The sequence below is a fragment of the Cetorhinus maximus genome, unplaced genomic scaffold (assembly GCF_964194155.1).
Source record: "Cetorhinus maximus unplaced genomic scaffold, sCetMax3.hap1.1 HAP1_SCAFFOLD_431, whole genome shotgun sequence".
NCBI classification, from domain to species: domain Eukaryota; kingdom Metazoa; phylum Chordata; class Chondrichthyes; order Lamniformes; family Cetorhinidae; genus Cetorhinus; species Cetorhinus maximus.
In genome coordinates, this window is record NW_027596375.1 from 55852 (window position 1) to 76643 (window position 20792).

Genomic DNA, 20792 nt, shown 5'->3' on the forward strand with positions numbered 1-20792 from the left:
GGGATTCTCTGGAGCCATGTCGTCTGCTTGGAGAGGAAGGTTTGTGTTATAGCTAATGAGAAGCAGCACAGACAACCACACACAGAGACCCACACACACATTCTCTGTCTGTCTCACACACTCAGACATCCTCTCCACACCCACACACATTTACACACACTTCCACACTCAGGGATACACCCGCACCCATACAAACAGACACACGAGGACACATCCTGTCCTATCAGGTGGACAACACCGACCAAAGTGACTAATACTGGGGATAAAGTATTGGTGCCTATGAAGAACACTGTTTTTGGCACATTCAAGTCAACATCACCCTCCATAGCCTGTGAGCGGTTTTGACCATCCAATCTCACCCCTTTCTCTGAACATTAAATCTATATTGAACAACATCTGGGACAGAGGCTACAACACAATTAGAACAATGAGCTGTCTATTGCCAGCTTTGGTGACAGTGGGAGGTAGTGTAAATTTCAGAACAACATCCTGGATAATTACAGCCTCTAATTTCCTCTTGGAATGACTTAAAATGTCAATTCCCCTCATGTTGATGGTCTGTTTGATGAGAGAATTCTGAGACAGATCACATGGAGAAAGAATATAATGTTGTTTTGACTCTGTATCCAATATTCCCTTGAGTTTGTTCATTGCTGCCCCAATATCCTGAGACATGTTCCTATGTTCAAAAGGAACTAATTTGTGTCAGCAATATTAAAAAAGACTCAATACACCATGTGTTTAACACAAATCTGATTGTTATCCAGAATATAAACCCCTATAACTGGGCTGGAGTTTATTACCATCAGCAGAAACAGACCCCAATGAACATGGTTCAGACCTGGATGTGATTCACAGCAAAATCCAATCACTTGTTAATTGTGAACTCGCTGGTGTCTCAGCAGGTTAGCGACTGAGTGAATCCCTTCCCACATGTGAATGGCCAGCATAGGAATGGCCTCTCTCCAGTGTGAATTCGCTGGTGTACAGTGAGTTGAGATGACCACCTGAACCCAGTCCCACAGTGAGAGCACCTGAATGGTCTCTCGTCAGTGTGAACACGTTGATGGGACATCAGTTCACTGGAATTTTAAAGCACTTCTCACAGTCTGGGCATTTAAAAGTCCACTCGGCAGTGTGAATTTGTTGATGTGTCTGTCGGTGGGATGACTTAGTAAATCTCTTGACACACTCAGAGCAGCTGAACAACTTCTCCCCAGTGTGAACTTGCTGGTGTCTCACCAGGTTGTTTGAATGGGTGAATCTTTTCCCACACATGGAGCAGCTGAATGGCGTCCCCTCAGTGTGAGTTTGTTCAGGCTGGATAACTGAGTGAATCCCTTCCCACACTCCGTACAGGTGAATGGCCTCTCCCCAGTGTGAATGTGCTGGTGTATGGTGAGTTCTGATAAATATATGTTTTCTTTACCACCTGATCCACCTGTCCTGCCACCTTCAGGGACCTGTGGACATGGACTCCGAGGTCTCTCACTTCCTCTACCCCTCCCAATATTCTCCTGTTTATTGTGTATTCTCCAGCTTTGTTTGCCCTCCCCAAATGCATTAGCATTAATTTTCTTTCTTTTTTACAGCTGATTTAAAGTTGCAGATTTTGCTCCGAATATTAAGTTGGGATTGATATTCAAAGTTAACTATTTAACTGCAGCAACAACTTCATCTGGGAGTCAGTGGATTAAGAGGAAAGATCCTAGACAGCGGATTAAGAGGTAAGATCCCAGACAGTGGTTCTTCAAGGTACACTGCAGGCCCGACAGCTCAATCAGCTCCACTCTCAGCTCAGGAGAGCTCAACAACTCCACATCCTGTCCACAGGGGAATTCTCCTGGTGCAGTGGGACCAACATTTGTACTTTAACTAACAGCACCAAAAAAACTAGATTAATCAGTTAGTCTGATTGCTGTTTGTGGAATCTTGCTGTGCACAAACAGGCTGTCATGAAACAGGAACAACTTATATAAAACATCCCAAGGTGCTTCAGAGGAGTTTCATAAAGGAAAAACTGACAAGTCACATAGGGAGATATTAGGACCAATGGACAAAGCCGTGATTGAAGAGGTAGATTTTAACCAACATCTTTAATCAGGAGAGAGAGCTGGAGAGGTGGAGAAGTTGGGGGAGAGAATTTCAAAGCTTCACACCAGGCACGGCCATCAATGGTGGAGTAATTAAGGTCAGGGATGCCAAAGAGGCCAGGAGGATGAGTGCTGAAATCTAGGAGGGTTGTAGGACTGGAGATTAGACAGATAGAGAGGGATGAGGACATGAAGGGATTTGAAACAAGTATGCAATTTTAAAATGGAGACATTGCTTGACCAGGAGCCAATGTGGGTCAATGAGCACAGGGGTGATGGGTGAATGGGATTTGAGGTGAGAACACACAGGCACAGAGTTTTGGATGATCTCATGATTCCGTGTGGGACGGGGTGAATGTGAGGGGCCGGCCAGAAATGTATTGGAATCATCAAGTCTAAAGGTAACACGGACATGGATGAGGGTTTGAGCAGCAGATGAGCTGGGGGTGGGGTGGAGACAGGCGACGTTATGGAGATTGAAATATCTGGTGTTAGTGATGGTGTGGATATGTGGTCAGAAACTCATCTTGGAGTCAAATATGACACCAAGATTGTGAACAGTGTGGTTCAGCCTCAGACAGTTCCCAGGGAGAGGGATGGACTCGGTAGTTAGGGAACAGAATTTGTAGTGGTGACCGAAGGCAATGACTTTGGTCTTCCCAATTTTTAATTGGAGGAAATTTCTGCTCATCCAGTACTGGATGTGGGATAAGCAGTTTGATAATTTAGTAACAGTGGAGGAATGGAAAGGGATGGTGGTGAGGTAGAGCTGGGTGTTGTCAGTGTACATGTGAAAACTAACACGGTGCTTCTGGATGATGTCACCGAGTGGCAGCATGTAGATGAGAAATAGGAGGGGCCAAGGATAGATCCTTGGGGGGCACCAAGTACAAGGACATTGGAGAGGAAAGGGAGGTTGGAGATGGGGCAGTAGTTTGTGAAGACAATGGGGGATCAGAGGTTTTTTTAGGATGGGTGATGACGATGCATTGAAAGGTGAAGAGGGACAGTCCCAGGAGAGAGAGAGAACCATTAATAATATCAGCTACATGGAGAAATTAGATAATCAGCAGTTTAGTGGGAACAGGATCGATGGGGCAGGAGGTGGGTCTCATGGACAAGATGAGCACTGAGAGGGCAGGAGGGGAGATGAGAGAGAAACTGGAGGAAGATGCGAGTTCAGGGTTCAGACAAGGGGGATCTTTACAGACAGTTTGTCCCGGTGGGCTAGTGAAAGGGAGATAAGCAGCAGAGGCAGCTGATCGGATTGTCTCAATCTGAGTGACAAAGAAGCTCCATGAGCTCCTCACACTTGTTGTTGGAGGTGAGGGTGGAGAAGGCAGGAGAGAGGGAGGGTCCTTCAACATGAACTAACTTGTGTTAGAGCCACTAAAAAGATACAACTCACTGTATTTCATACAAAGCTGATTTATTTGACTTTATCATATGATATACTTTTTTAATATTAACACCTATAACTGGGCTGAAATTTACTAACATCAGCAGAAACAGACCCCAATGTACATGGTTCAGTCCTGGATGTGACTAACAGCAAAATCTAATCAATGTTCTGAGTTACTTGTGAACTTGCTGGTGTCTCAGCAGGCTGGATCACCGAGTGAATCCCTTCACACACTTGGAGCAGGTGAACGGTCTCTCCCCAGTGTGAGTTCACTGGTGTACAGTGAGTTGAGATGATTCCCTGAACCCAGTCCCACAGTGAGAGCACCTGAACGGCCTCTCGTCAGTGTGAACACGTTGATGGTACATCAGGTTCCCGGAACTTTTGTAGCATTTTCCACAGTCTGGGCATTTAAAAGGTCTCTTGTCAGTGTGAACTCGCTGGTGTGTCAGCAGATGCGATAATTGACTGAATCCCTTCCCACACTGGGAGCAGGTGAACGGTCTCTCCCCTGTGTGAAGTTGCTGGTGTTGATGCAGCCCTGATGATCGGGTGAACTCCTGCCCACACTCGGGACAGGTGAACGGCTTCTCCCCAGTGTGAACTCACTGGTGTGTCAGCAGGCTGGACGATCGAGTAAATCCCTCCCCACATACGAAGGAGATGAACGGTCTCTCCCCAGTGTGAGTGCATCGATGAGTTTCCAGCTCAGACGGGAATCTGAATCCCATTCCACAATCCCCACATTTCCACGATGTCTCCCCACTGTGAACGGTGCTTTGTCCGTCCATGTTCAATAGGGCGACTCCGTCAGATCCTGATGTGATGTTTGGTTTCAGTTTCCCGACTGTAAATCCTCCCCTTCTAATCCCCTGTGAAATTGATTTAAAACAGAAAAAAGGGAGTGAGAGAGAACCCACAAAAACACAAAGGCAGGTTGTGAAATTGAGCTGAATGAATCTGGGAATTTGTGGGGCCGGCACGAGGAAAAAGTGACCATGAAAACTGCTGGATTGTCATAAAAACCCAACTGGTTCACTAATGTCCTTCAGGGAAGGGAACCTGCCACCCAGTCTGGGCCTACGCAAGGCTCTGGTCTCTTTTAGGAGCATAGGTAGTGATCAAGAGAAGTCCTGACACCCCGTCGAGCCTGATCCACCATTCAATACGATTGTGGCTGAATTTGGGCTTCAACTGCACTTTCCCACCCACTCCCCATATCCCTCGACTCCCTGAGAGACCAAAAATCTCCCCATCTCAGCCTGAAATATATTCAATGATGGAGCATCCACAACTCGCTGGGCTGGAGAATTCTATGTGACAGAGAGAGAAAGAGAGACAAGGGGAGTAGGAGAGGCAGAGAGAGAAGGGGAGTGGGAGAGACAGTGAGAGAAGGGAAGGAGAGGCAGGGAGAGAAGGGGAGTGGGAGAGGCAGAGAGAGAAGGGGAGTGGGAGAAGCAGAGAGAGAAGGGGAGTGGGAGAGACAGAGAGAGAAGGGAAGGAGAGGCAGGGAGAGAATGGGAGTGGGAGAGGCAGAGAGAGAAGGGGAGTGGGAGAGGCAGAGAGAGAAGGGAAGTGGGAGAGGCAGGGAGAGAAGGGGAGTGGGAGAGGCAGGGAGAGAAGGGGAGTGAGAGAGGCAGAGAGAGAAGGGGAGTGGGAGAGGCAGGGAGAGAAGGGGAGTTGGAGAGGCAGGGATAGAAGGGGAGTGGGAGAGGCAGAGAGAGAAGGGGAGTGGGAGAGGCAGAGAGAGAAGGGGAGTGGGAGAGGCGGAGAGAGAAGGGGAGTGGGAGAGGTAGGGGATGAGGAGAGGTTCGTTATAGATCTACAACTAAACTAGAACTCGAACATGAAAACTGCTGGATTGTCATAAAAACCCAACTGGTTCAACTAATGTCCTTCAGGGAAGGGAACCTGCCACCCGGTCTGGGCCTACACAAGACTCTGGTCTCTTTAGGAGCATAAGTAGTGATCAAGAGAAGTCCTGACACCCAGTCGAGCCTGCTCCACCATTCAACACGATCGTGGCTGAATTTGGGCTTCAACTGCACTCTCCCGCCCACTCCCCATATCCCTCGACTCCCTGGGAGACCAAAAATCTCCCCATTTCAGCCTGAAATATATTCAATGATGGAGCATCCACAACTCGCTGGGCTGGAGAATTCTATGTGACAGAGAGAGAAAGAGAGACAAGGGGAGTAGGAGAGGCAGAGAGAGAAGGGGAGTGGGAGAGGCAGAGAGAGAAGGGGAGTGGGAGAGACAGAGAGAGAAGGGAAGGAGAGGCAGGGAGAGAAGGGGAGTGGGAGAGGCAGAGAGAGAAGGGAAGTGGGAGAGGCAGGGAGAGAAGGGGAGTGGGAGATGCAGGGAGAGAAGGGGAGTGGGAGAGGCAGAGAGAGAAGGAGAGTGGGAGAGAAGGGGAGTTGGAGGGGCAGGGATAGAAGGGGAGTGGGTGAGGTAGGGAGAGAAGGGGAGTGGGAGAGGCAGAGAGAGAAGGGGAGTGGGAGAGGTAGGGAGAGAAGGGGAGTGGGAGAGGCAGAGAGAGAAGGGGAGTGGGAGAGGTAGGGGATGAGGAGAGGTTCGTTATAGATCTACAACTAAACCAGAACTTTGACAAAACTTCCCAAACCCTCAACCTCCACCACCTAGGACCAGGGTAACAGGTGTATGCGAAGACCATCACCTCCAAGTTCCCCTCCAAGTCACACACCGTCCTGGCTTGTCTGACATCCAGTACTGGATATACAGAAATTTCCTCCATTTAAATATTGAGAAGATTGAAGCCATTGTCTTCAGTCCCCGCTACAAACTCAACTCCCTATCCACCGACTCCATCCCTTTCCTGACAACTGTCTGAGGCTGAACTAGACTGTTCACAACCATGGTGAAATATTTCACCCCAAGATGAGCTTCCAACCATATATCCACATCATCATCAAGATCACCTATTTCCACCTCAGTAACATCGCCCGACTCCACCCCAGTCTCAGCTCATCTGCTGCTGAAACTCTCATCCATTCCTTTGTTACCTCGAGACTTAACTATCCTAACGCACTCCCGGCCGGCCTCCCACATTCAGCCTCCCTGTAATCTTGAGGCCATCCAAAACTCTGCTACGTATGCGCTTACTCACACCAAGTCTTGTTCACCCATCACCCCTGTGCTCACCGACCTACAAAGGCTCCAGGATAAGAAGCAAAATTTTAAATTTCTCATCCGTATTTTCAAATCCCTCCAGGGTCTGACCCTCCCTATCTCTGTAATCCAGCCTCACAACCCTCTGAGGTATCTCAGCTCCTCTAATTCCGGCCTCCTGAGAATTCCTAATTTTAATCGCTCCACCGTTGGTGACAATTCTTTCATTTGCCTTGGCCACAAGCTCTGGAATTTCCTCCCTAAACTTCTCCACTTCTCTTTCTCTCCTTTAAGATGCTCCTTAAAACCGACCCATTTGACCAAGCTTTTGGTCACCTGCCCTAATATCTCCATATGTTGCTCAGTGTTAAACCTTGCTTTGCAACATTTCTGTGAAATGCCTTGGAATATTGTTTTACATTAAAAGTGCGATATAAATACAAATTATTGTTGGTGATTTGGATGTATATCAATGTTCCTTCCTCATCGCTGGGTGAATAACCTGTAACTCCTTACCCAACATCATTGTGGGAGCACCTTCACCACACGGACTGCAGCGGTTCAAGAAGGTCAAACATCATCTTCTCCACAGGCAACTGGGGATTGGCAATATTTGCTGGTATCTGTGGAGAGAGAAACAGAGCTAACATTTCAGGCCATGCAGAATGAATTACAGAGAATAAAAACTATACAGAATTTGATGGTCAACAGAAGCTCAGAAGTGGAAGAGAAATGGATTATAGTGCGAGGAAAACAATTCCTGACTATGAAAGATGGGAAGGTAAAGCTAGGAAGACAGCAGCACATGGTCAGGGTTGGGGAGCGATGGAAACTTCCTTTAGACACTGTTGGCAGAAGTAACAGTAAAATCCTAAATGGAGCTAAAATACACCCATAACTAGAGACAGAGGAAGTTAGACAATGGCAGAGAAGTGATTGGGGGGCAGAGGTGAAATGGAGGAATGGATGAACATGGATTTAGATCCACAGTAAAGAAGTCACACCAGCCCCTGAGGCATGAAACCTCTTACAGATAACGGAGCACTGCACAAAAGTCTAGATTGTAGATAAATGGTCAAAAACATTCAGCTCTGAAATAAATTCAGAGTTTGCAATGTTGAACACTTCTGTTGGAGCCTGCAGCTGGAAAGATATCAGAAGCACTGGAGTCAGAGAAAAATCTCCCAGTTGAGGAAATACCCGGGGAGTGGGTTGATGTCACTGTGTAATTGTCGATGTGTGATGATGTCACCGTGTAATTGTTGATGTGTGATGATGTCATACACATGGGCACAGAACATCCGGGTCTGTGCAAACCAGTGATCACCACACATTATGAAGGATGTGAGGGTCCTTGAGAGGGGGCAGAGGAGATTTGTCAGAATGGGTCGAGGGATGAGGGATGTTGTAAGATTACTTTGGAGAAACTGGGGTTGTTCTCCTTGGAGAAAAGTAGATTGAGGGGAGATTTGATAGAGGTGTACAAGATTATGATAGGTTTAGATAGGGTAGTTAAAGAAAGGCTGTTCACAGTATCTGATCATAAAAGGATTACATGAATACAGATTTAAGGGATTACAAATTTAAGATTTGGGGCAAGATCTACAGGGAGCATATGAGGAAAAAATTTTACACAGTGAGTGGCAATGACCTGGAACTCAATGCTTACAATTCAAGGCCGATAATATCAAGTTCCGATGAATCAAGTCATTCTGTCAGATCTTAATGTGAAGTTTTGTTTCTGTTTCCAATCCGCAAATCCTTCCCATTTAATATACCAGGATGTTGCCTGGGATGGAACATTTAAGTTGTGAAGAGAGGTTGGATAGTCTTGGGTTGTTTTCGTTGGAGCAGAGAAGACTGAGGGGCGACCTGATTGAGGTGTATAAGATTATGAAGGCCATGGACAGGGTGGATAGGGAGCAGCTGTTCCCCTTAGTTGAAGGGTCTGTCACAAGGGGACATAAGTTCAAAGTGAGGGGCAGGAGGTTTAGGGGGAATGTGAGGAAAAACTTTTTTACCCAGAGGCTGGTGATGGTCTGGAATGCACTGCCTGGGAGGGTGGTGGAGGCGGGTTGCCTAAATCCATTAAACCTGGATGAGCAGTTGGCACGTCATACATTCAAGGCTTTAGGCCAAGTATTGGAAAATGGGATTAGGGAGGTAGGTCAGGTGTTTCTCACGTGTCAGTGCAGACTCGATGGGCCGAAGGGCCTCTTCAGCACTGTGTGATTCAGTGATTCTGTGAAAAAGGAGTTTACAAACAATCCATCACTGTCAATCCAGGACATAAATTGAGAAGAGACAAATATTTCTCATGGTCTAAGTTTGCTGTGTGTAAATCCTCCCCTTCTAACCCCCTGTAAAAGGAGTTTCCAAAATCCATCCCTGTCAGTCCAGGATAGAAATGCACAACATTCTCTCCTCCTGCTACCTGGATCAAGATGACCGCGCATGCGCCCTGCTGCACATTCCACTCCCCCCACCCCTCTCCCTATAAAGATGGCGGCCGTTACCCCGGGCCTGGCAAAGAGAAAAAAACAGACTTTTTCGGTCCGTTCTCTGCAACCGCAACCCCCGTACCTTGTTATTTGGGGTCTTCAACCTGCACTGTGTCTTTATGAAGCCTCCATTCCCACTCCGCTGGCTCCATTCCTCCTCACACACCCACTAACTCTGTTATTTGCTCCACTCGATATTCCCTCTCCGGCTCCGAGCAGCTTCAGTCTCAGACCAGCACTGCGCATGCTCATGAAACAGACCGCATTGCGCACGCTCCAAGCACATACAACAGTGCGCATGTGCAAGGAACTTTTCTCGTGAGAATAGGGCACATTCTCTCCCGCAGCGAATGCCGGGTGATCGATCCGCCATTGAAGGGCGAAAATGTCGGATAGAAACCTCTGTCATGTAATCAGATACGATGGGTGCCATTGGGGAAAGGCATCAAATTGTTGAATCAATTGATACAGCGACCAAATTACTCTGGGCTCCACCATTATTCTCTCCTGGGTGTAATGAACAGCAGAACAAACCCCTAGAGTTAGATCTGAACTCAGCGGAATCTCAGCAGATGGGGTGAGTTGGTGGCTTTTAAACCGTCTTTTGCCACTAGCAATCCTCTGATTGTGGATCAAATCCTTTGAACCTTTAAAGATGGATGTTAACATGTGGGCAAACTGAATAAAGCCCTTTGCTCACGTGAAGTATCTGAATGGCCTCCCACCGGTGTCATGAAGCTGTTAATGTACATAATATTTTGGAAAATACTTTTATTTTAAAATAGAGGTTTAGTCTGTGGGTGTGTCTTATCTGGATTAAGGCCAGCTAGCCTGGGTGCTTTGATGTGTGCTAGTTTTGAGATGGAAGAGGAATAACGTGCATTTGCATTTTTTAATAGAGCATTCAAGAAGTAGGGTGAAAATGGACACCTACCTAGCAGCTACCAAGCAATATATTTATATTTTTTAATAAAATTGGTATTATGAAAGGACTTTCATTGTTAAAAGGGTGTGTTCAAAGAGGCTGGTGGGAAAATGAGAATTTGCATTCAATCAGTAATGGTAGTTATAACAAGACAATCATTTTGGGTGTGCAGAACAGAGGCAACGTGAGATCAAAAGGCAGCTGCAAGCCTCCAATTGACTCCACAAGGAACAAATGAAAAGAACCTCATTTTGAATTCGTATGGTGAAAATGCTTTGCCTGGTGTCTGGTTAAGTCTATGGGTTGCTGTTGCCTTAATGGAGATTAGTTTGGGAATTTTTCAAAAGTTCTGAGAGTAATAATTTGTAGCCACGTGTATATACATTCTCATCTGTGTAAATTAATAAAATGTTTCATTTTGTTTAATTTAAAACTTCGAGAGCTGATTCCTGAATTTAGGGTCGCATCTCAAACATAACACTTAAAATGATAGGTTGTGACAGATGTTTAAGGTTTCCTTCTGGGAATTTTAAATAACTCCGCTTTACCAACTGCATCAGTCAAAACACCAGCGAGACTGTGTTGCTGTGTCAGTAATTGGGATGATAGGGCGAATCCCTTTCTATTTCCACCTGGTGAACAATCTGTTTACAATGTGAGCTTACCTGCACGTTTTCAGCTCAGACATGGATCTCGAAATCTGCTGGTAATGGGTTCCACATCCTTAACACTACATAAGAACACGGAGCAGGTGTAGGCCATTAGGCCCCTCAAGCCTGCTCTTTCATTTAATAAGATCATGGCTGACCTGACAGTAACCTGAAATCTGTACCCCGTCTACCCCCGATAATCAATCACCCCCTTGCTTACCAAGAATATATCCATCTCTGCCTTAAAAATATTCAAAGACTCTGCTTCCATAGTTTTTTCAGGAAGAGAGTTCCAAAGACTCATGACTCTCTGAGAAAAAAAAAAACTTTGCCTCTCTGTTTTAAATGGGTGACCGCTTATTTTTAAACAATGACCCCTAGTTCTAGATTCTCCCACAAGAGGTAACATCCTCTCAACATCCGCCCTGCCAGGTACACTCAGAATCTTATATGTTTCACTAATCAGGTAAAGAAAAGCAACATATTGCAGATGTTGGTCATCTGAAATAAAAACAGAAAATACTGGAATTCTCAGCAGACCTGGTAGCCTCTGTGGAGAGATAAACATAGTTTTCATTTCAGGTCTGTAATCTTTCATCGGAACTGCATTACATCTGAACTATAAATTATGCCTCTCAAATCAAAGATGCTGCCAGATGTAGTCAAGGAACTCAAAGAGAAAATGAAAATCCGCTTTCAGGAATGGAATCAGAGAATGAAGGGTGAACAGCCCGACTGACCAGAGACAGTTAAGACACCTTCCTCTTCTTTAAGACTATGGAAAATTGACTCTGATGTTATCTGTGAAATTAACTGATCTGAGACATTTAAATGATTCTCGTTACTGCACATCAGGAATCCAAACCTAATATTGGCTTCGGGACAATCAGAATACTTGGAAACAGACAATACAGCGAGAGGCTTGAAGGGAGACGGCACCGGTTGTAGGAGAGCTGGTTCCCAGTGATATGGATGGGCCTGCAGTGGGCGGGATCAGACTGTTTCCATGTGTTCACAATGAGTGACCCAACTTTTATTTTGGAAGCGCAAGACGGATAGAGAGCGATAGTCATCTGGGTAGTGGCAATCTGAAGATTTGACTCACTGACACCCTGGTTAGGATACCTTGTAGTCTGAACTTGTATAAGTCTCTGAGGCACAATTGGTCAGTGTGTTTTCTTGTTAACTGAAAGGTTGGTGATTCAAGACAATGCAGAAGTGAAGACTTTACTGTTTTCCCCCCATCAGCATTCTTTGTCACGCAGTTCAGGGTTGCCATTGGGTACGTGGGCTACAAGATAATATCCCCAAAAGGGTTCCAGATCTACTGTTGTCCAGTGAGCTCCAGCACAAACAGCTTTTTGAAAAATATGTACCTTCATCTAACCCAGTAGAAATCTAAGAAATTATTGGTTTCAGACAAACCCATCAACGATTCCCTCATCGTCAGCTCCACCGTGAGTGAGACAGGGAAAAGCAGCAATATTCCGGCCCCGCACTCTCCAGTCACCCGCTGCCAGCAGAAAGCGGCGACTGCAGCTTCAATCAGCGGGTTACTGCCCATCCCTGGGACGCGAGATACTCCAACCCGGGCAAAACCTCCCAATACACCGAGCACAGGCTCAGGAAAACGTAGGTAAATTATATCCCGGTCACTAAACCTCCGAGCAGCATTTACAGAATTCCCGAGTGAGTGAGTCACAAATAAAAATCGCACCACCTTTCCAAGTCATTTCACTGTAAAATTACTTCATTTCATTGAAAATCTGACTGTTGAAGATCTGAAAATGAGCACCATGGGATTTGTGTGACTGAGTTACTTGTTTTCCATTGTTTGTCCGTCAGGTTTGCAATTCAATTTGTGTGGATGTTGAAGATAATCTGATTTCAAAATGAGTTCATAAAGCAGATAAATATTAAATCCAGGAACAAATCCTGAGGAAAATGGATCACAATGTTTGGAAGGAGGTGCAGCTAAGAAGTCGAAGATGTGAATGATGTTATTAATGATTGAGAGGAATGCATTGCAACCTTGGGGCTTTTGTAGGGTGATTACCTTACACACATTGATATTCGGAACAAGCTGAGGTATCAGGTTGAAAGCAACAAGTGTCTCCATGTGTGTTGGGATATGAAGCAGACCTTGATCACTTGCCCAGCTAGCTCAGTCGGTAGAACATGTGACTCTTAATCTCAGGGCCGTTGTTATGAGCCCTACGCTGGGCGCTGTGGGACTTTTAAAATCTTGCTTCTTTCAAAAAGGGGAAAAAACCTCCAACTAATCGCTGCAAGGCAGGCATTCACCATTGAAAGCAACTGGCAGACATCAAATTCAAAGCACTTTCATGTCGCATCTCTTTCTGCTTCTGTCCCTGTCTCGTGTCCAGCTCCCAGGTCAATTAGCTGCTGGATGCAGACAGAGTCAGTTCGTGGGAAAATAAGACGCAAGGCGATAGGTTTGCAGACAATCTTGCAGGGTAAAGAGACACCAGGATCTCATCTTCCTGATCCTCCCAAATTCTGATTACAGGAATGTCCACAGTGCCTATTATCCACAGTCACACTTTCCTTCAAGTCCGTTTGTACGTTGTACGAGCACGTTCTAGTACGTTGTTCAGCTTTGAAATTGTTCATATTTTCACACTGGATTTCAATGTGAAGAAAGCAGAGCTGTGATAAACATATTGTTCAGCAGATGCACTGCAAGAAGGTACATAACAGGCTGATGGTAACAGTGCTCTTTGGACGTGGTGAGCTCCAGTGAAGGATTGGCACCATTTATGTGTCGCTCAGTTAGTCTCGTGACAAACCTGGTACTAGAAATGACAAGAAAATTCGCTGAATTTTCTCCGTGTTTTGGTTTGTTAAGAGCCGAATACAAGTAAGAAAGTACATCTCGCTCGAGCGGGTTAATGAATGGCAGAATGACCCGTGTTGTTGGGAAACATAAAATTATAAAAAGTTAGAGCAAAGAAAGAGGCCATTCTTGCTGCTTTCAAAGAGCAGGGTGAGTGATCAGGAGTGATAGTTGTGACGGTACAATCAGTAGAGAGCAACATTTGTCCTCCTCCCACCCATATTTTGCCTCGCACCAATATCTCTGGTCAGTGCTTTACAACCAGCCCTACACTTCAGCCTTTCCCTCACTCCACCTCTGTGTTCTCCACTTGTTCCAAGTCTGATTTTTCTAGCTCCGAGGCGATACTCTCACTCTGCTGCTTCTGGCAGAGCTGCCAAATATTTTCAATCAGTAAATTATCAATACTTGCTTAAACAATTTCTCGAAATCCACAAACCTTCATTCTTTCACCAGGAATCGAACCCGGGCCGCAGCAGTGAAAGTGCTAAATTCTAACCACTAGACCACCAAGGGAGCGACCAAATCATTTCTCGAGCTGGCTTATCTATGCTGCTTTTGCCTCTTTTTGTTCCATCTCAAATCTCTTAAACCACAAAACTGCCTGTTTAGGTTCAACACAAACGACTTCTTCAGCCAATGAAAATAACGGTATCTGTGAGCTGGAACATGAAATTGACAGTGAGGTGAAATAGTCCCACAAGCTGCTCATGTGTAACTTTCAATTTCCAAAACCCTCCACCCTATTCGCTGTTGGTCCAATGGAAGCGCCGATTCCTGGTCAGTTGTCATCAGGGAAACTAGCAATAAACTGAATATTTGGCTTTTTTTTCATTCCCGATCTCTTCACTAGAGAAAACTTTCTCCGTCTTGTTAAACTTGAACTCAAGTGACTTCTTCACTAATGAGAAGCACCATTGCTGTTAGCTGGAACATGAAGTCGATACTTTCCTACTTTAAGACAGTGCTTAAAGTCTCCCCTTTGACCGAGCTTTTAGTCCTCTGACTGAATATGTGGCTCAGTGTCACACTTTGTTATATAATGCTCCTGGGGAGCGCCTTGTGACGTTTCATTTGGTTAAAGGCGCTTTATAAATATAAGTTGTTGTTGTAGGATATACATAGAAAGGGCCAATCTCTTATTATATCTTTCATGCTGATATTTTTCTTTGTTTTATCCATTCTCGGGATGTGGGCATCGCTGGCTAGGCCAGCATTTATTGCCCATCCCTAGTTGTCCTTGAGAAGGTGGTGGTGAACTGCCTTCTTAAACCGCTGCAGTCCGTGTAGTGTAGGTACACCCACAGTGCTGTTAGAAAAGGAGTTCCAGGATTTTGACCCAGCGACAGTGAAGGAACGGCAATATATTTGCAAGTCAGGATGGTAAGTGACTTGGCAGAGAACTTCCAGGTGGTGTCGTTCCCATCTAGCTGCTGCTCCTGTCCTTATGGATGGTTACGGTCGTGGGTTTGGAAGGTGCTGCCTAAGGAGCCTTGGTGAATTCCTGCAATGCATCTACAACGCTGCTACGGTGCGTCGGTGGAGGAGGGAGTGATTGTTTGTGGATGCGGTGCCAATCAATTGGGCTGCTTTGTCCTGGATGGTCTCAAGCTCCTTGAGTGTTGTGGGTGCTGCACTCAGCAAGGCAAGTGGAGAGTATTCCATCACACATCTGACTTATGCCTTGTAGATGGCTTTGCGAGAGTTAGGAGATGAGTTACACATCGCATGATTCCTAGCCTCTGACCTGTTCTTGTAGCTATAGTATTTATATGGCTAGTCCAGTTCAGTTTCTGGTCAATGGTAACAACGAGGATATTGACACTGGGGGATTCAGTGATGGTAATGCCTTGAACATCAAGGGGTGATGAATGAATTCTCTCTTGATGGAGATGGTCATTGCATGATACTTGTGTGGCACGAATGTTATCTGCCTCTTGTCATCCCAAGCCTGGATACTATCCAGGCCTTGCTGCATTTGGACATAGACTGCTTCAGTAACTGAGTAGTCGCGAATGGTGCTAAACATTGTGCAATCATCAGCGAACATCCCCACTTCTGACCTTATGATGGGCGGAAAGTCATTGATGGAGTAGCTGAAGATGGTTGGGCTGAGGACACTACCCTGAGGAACTCCTGCAGTGATGTCCTGGAGCTGAGATGACTGACCTCGAACAAGCACAACCATCTTCCTTTGTGCTCGGCATGACACCAACTAGTGGAGAGTATTCCCCCCAGATTCCCATTGACTCCAGTTTTGCTAGGGCTCCTTGATGCCACACTCGGCCAAATGTTGCATTGATGTGAAGGGCAGTCACTCTCACCTCACCTCTGGAGTTCAGCTCTTTTGTCCATGTTTGAACTAAGGCTATAATGAGATCAGGAGCTGAGTGGCCCTGGCGGAACCCAAACCGGGCATCAGTGAGCAGGTTATGGCTAAGTAAGTGCTGTTTGATAGCACTGTCAGTGACCCCTTCCATTACTTTACTGATGGCAGAGAGTAGACTGATGGGGCGGTAATTGGCTGAGTTAGATTTGTCTTGCTTTTTGTGTACAGGACATACCTGGGCAATTTTCCACATAGCCAGATAGATGCCAGTGTTATAGCTGTACTGGAAGAGCATGGCTAAGGGCGCGGTAAGTTCTGGAGAACAAGTTTTCAGTACTATTGCCAGAATATTGTCAGCGTCCATAGCCTTTGAAGTACCCAGTGCCTTCAGTCGCTTCTTTATATCACGTGGGGTGAATCGAATTGGCTGAAGACTGGCATCTGTGATGCTGGGGACCTCTGGGGGATGCCGATGGACCACCCACTCGGCACTTCTGGCTGAAGATTGTAGCAAATGCCTTATCTTTTCCACTGATGTACTAGGCTCCCCCATCATTGAGTTTGGGGATATTTGTGGAACCTCCATTTCCAGTGAGTCGCTTAATTGTCCACCACCATTCTCGACTGATTGTCACAGGACTTCAGAGCTTAGATCCGATTCATTGGTTGTGGGATCACTTAGCCCTGTCCATCATTTGCTGCTTATGCTGTTTGGCATGCAAGTAGCCCTTTGTTGTATCTTCACCAGGTTGACACCTCATGTTTAGGTATGCCTGGTGCTGCTCCTGACATGGCCTCCTGCACTCTTCACTGAACCAGGGTTGATCCCCTGGCTTGCTGGCGATGGTACAGTGAGGGATATGCAGGGCCATGAGGTTACAGATTATGTTCAAGTCCAATGGCCCACAGTGTCTCCTGGATTCCGAGTCTAGATCTATTCGAAATCTATCCCATTTAGCATGGTGGTAGTGCCACACAACACGATGGAGGATATTGTTAATGTGAAGACGGGGACTTCGTCTCCGCAATGACTGTGCAGCAGTCACCCCTGTCAATACTGTTATGGACAGATGCATCTGAGGCAGGCAGGTTGGTGAGGATGAGGTCAAGTATGTTTTTCGCTCACCACTTGCTATAGACCCAGTCTAGCAGCTATGTTATTTAGGACTAAGCCAGCTCGGCCAGTAGTGGCAGAACCGAGCCATGCTTGGCGATGGACATTGAAGTCTCCCACCCAGAATACATTGTGCGCCCTTGCCACCTTCAAATGCTGTTCAACATGGAGGAGCACTGATTCATCAGCTGAGGGAAGATGATACGTGCTAATCAACACGAGGCTTTCCTTGCCCACATTTGACCTGTTTCATGGAGACTTCATGGGGTCAGAATCAATATTGAGGACTCCTAGGGCAATTCCCTCCCGACTGTGCTGCCACCTCGGCTGGGCCTGTCCTCGGTGGGACAAGCTATACCCAGAGATGGTGGTGTCTGAGGCATTATCTGTAAGGTACGCTTCCATATGTCAGGCTGTTTGCTTGACTAGTCTGTTAGGCAGATGTTGGTAAGGAATACTTTGCAGGGTCGACAGGGCTGAGATTGCCATTGTCGCTTCCAGTGCCTTGGTCAAATACTGGGTAGTCAGTTCATTCCTTTTATGTATCTTTGTTACAATTGAGTGGTCATTTCAGGGGGTATTTTAAGAGTCAACCACAGCGCTGTGGGCCTGGAGTCACGTGTGGCCAGACGAGGTAAGATTTCCTTCCCTAAAGGGCATTAGTGAACCAGACAGGTATTTACAGCAATCCACACTCGTTTCACTAATTACAGTGGAAATATCACAGTCGAGAACAAACACAGAGGCAGAGTGTGGGAATGAAAGAGGAAGAGAAGGGCTGTTTGGGATTCGAACCCGGAGTGTTACCCTGGCTCCCTTGACTATTAGTCCAGCGACAATATAATTTTATTAGCTTTCCTAATTACTTGCTATGTTTGCATGCTAACCATTACATCTCAGAGCCCGGCAATCTTTCACCATTTAGATAATATGCTTTTTCATTCTTCCTGCCAAAATGGACAATTTCACATTTGCCCACATTATATTCCATTTACCAGATCTTTATCCATTCATTTAATCTATCTATGTCCCTTTTCAGGTCCTTATGTCAACTCCACCAATTACTTTTCCAACTATCTTTCTGTCGTCAGCATATTTACCAACCATTCCTTGGGCCATTCATCCAACTCATTTATACACATTGTAAAAAGCCGAGGCCCCAGCACCGATCCCTTTGACATACCACTGATCCTGCGAACAAGACAGTGAGCCATTTTTCTTAATCTCTGCTTCCTGTTAGCTAGCCAATCTTCTATCCATTCCAATCTATTACCCCCTCCACTATGAACTTTTACTTTCCGCAAAAAACACTTGATGTGTCACTTTATCAAATGCCTTCTGGAAACCTAAGTACAGCACATCCACCAGTTCTCCATTATCCATAATATATGCTAGTTCAAAGAACTCTAACAAATTGGTCAAAGACGATTTTCCTTTAACAAAACCATGTTGACTCTGCCTGATTACCTTGAATTTTTTAATGTGTCCTGCCATAACGTCACTAAAAATAGCATCGAACCTTTTCCTTCTGACAGATGTTAAACTGACGGCCCTGCAGTTTCCTGTTTCCTGTCTCTCTCACTTTTTGAGCCAACGTATTACATTTGTTGTTTTCCAATCTCATGGAATCTTGCCCAAATATATTGAATTTGGAAAATTAAAACGAATACATCAAATATCTTACTTGGCACTTCTTTTAAGATGCTACGATAAAGCCCATCAGGACCCGAGGGTTTGTGAGCCCGCACCTCCAACAATTTACTCGGTATCACTTCCCTGGCGATTGTAATTTTCTTGAGTTTCCCTCGCTTCAATTTTCTGAGTTACAGATAAACCTCGGATGTTACTTTTCTCCTCTGAACTGTGCAGGCACCTGGCTGGAATGTTAAACGGTGACGTCATGCAGCAGCACTTTGGGTCTTTGTTTTGAAGAAATGGAATTCGGCTGTTCTCATTAGGAATGCTGGAGACAGACTGATCAACAATGTCATCATCAAATGGCAGAGCGCAGTAAGAGATCCTCCCACTCATCCTTTCCATGCCTAAGCTTTTTACAAAGAGCCTCCTCATTCATCCGATTTTCCTTCCATCTCTGCATAATCCCGATTTCCCCCTCTCAACTCATTCTCCAATTTCACTTGGAAAATACTGATTTAATAAAAATGATATTGAAAGATGAGAAGGAGCTTCTACAGTGCCCAGTCTGCTAAATTCTGAAGCGTTACCAAAGTTTCCTTCACCCAATGACACCAAGAATTGCATTTAGGATTATTACATAGTTTTTGAACCAAAAAAGTACTTAAACTGTTGATTTGGATTTAATTTTTTTAACAAAATTTATTCCGATCAAGCATCTCCTCATTTTCTTAGTCGACATATATATTCCTATTCCTCTTGCTGTACAACCTGTTTCAGAGGCTCTTATAGAAAAGAGGGAAAGGTTTGCTACAGCTATACAAAGCCCTGGTTAGGTCACAACTGGAGGACTGTGTATAGTTCTGGGAATGGCACCTTATAAAGGATCAATATTTGCATTGAAAGTTTCAGAGGAGCCGCATTGATTAAGTTGGTGGGTTTTGGAAATAGCAAGTTGTACATCTGCAACTATTACATTGAGGAGACCAAACGGAGACTGGGTGACCACTTTGCAGAACACCTTCAGTCTGTCCACAAGCATGACCCAGGCCTTCCTGTCGGTTACCATTTCAACACCCCATCCTGCTCTCATGCCCACATGTCTGTCCTTGGCCTGCTGCAATGTTCCAGTGAAGCTCAACACAAACTGGAGGAACAGCACCTCATCTTCCGCTTAGACACTTTGCAGCCTTCTGGACTTAACATTGAGTTGAACAACTTCAGACCATGAACTCTCTCCTCCATTTTCACACTTTTTAAAATCCCTTTATAAAAATGTATTTTATTTACTTATTTTTTATTCATTTATTCGTTATTTCATACCCCTTTTTATCCCCTTTTTAATCCTTTTTTCCCAACTACTTCCCTCTCACTCCATCCAACCCCAACTCCAAAAGCACCATCTGTTACTTGTTCCATGTTGTTCTTTCACAGAGTGCTGACCCTTGTTCTGCTATTCACACATTCTGCTTTCGTTCTTTTATGCAACTATCAGCACCTTCTTCAGCCCTCACCACTGCCATTAACACTCCCTTTTTCTTGTGTCCATGATACGTTTGTCAGTCTCTCCTTCGCTCCCACCTCTCGCTGACCTTCTACCCAGCTTCACCTGCTCTACCCTCCCCTCCCCCTCCCCACCCTGCCCCACTTGAACAGTATAAACCCCATCACTTTTTACTTCTCTTCAGCTCTGAAGAGGGGTCACATGGAATCGAAAAGTTAACACTGTTTCCCTCTCCACAGATGCTGTCAGACCAGCTGAGTTTTCCCAGCATTTTCTGTTTTTATAATATATAAGAGGTGCTTGGCTAACAAGACGGCAGACGGAGAAAAATGTAGCAAAGACTGAAGTAACTCACTTGGTCGTAAAAGTAATTTTTAAAAAGCAACAAAGCAGGACATGTTTGAAAAGGTGAGAACGTGTGCAGTGATTTACAAAGAGATTTGGCTGTGCTTGTACAAGGAAGACAGGAAGTTGTATCAGTTCCTGCAGCAAAATTGATTAGCGTGTTCTTCCAACTGAAAGTTTGGTGGTTCAAAACCACTCGGGGACGAAACTTCCGATGTTTTTTTTTCCCCATCAACACTCATTGTCATACGGATCCGGGTTGTCAATGGCGGCAGGAAAGTTTTCCACAAGTGTTGCCAGTTCTAATG

General features: G+C 45.4%; 1 long non-coding RNA gene across 1 annotated transcript; it reads right to left on the minus strand.

The window, feature by feature from the left end:
- Positions 1–3514: 3514 nt before the first annotated feature.
- On the minus strand, positions 3515–8447 carry LOC144673676 (uncharacterized). The gene is made up of 3 exons (XR_013574402.1): positions 8294–8447; positions 7141–7247; positions 3515–4367 (listed from the first exon to the last, which is right to left on the minus strand). It is a non-coding gene; the product is annotated as an uncharacterized LOC144673676 (long non-coding RNA).
- Positions 8448–20792: the final 12345 nt, after the last annotated feature.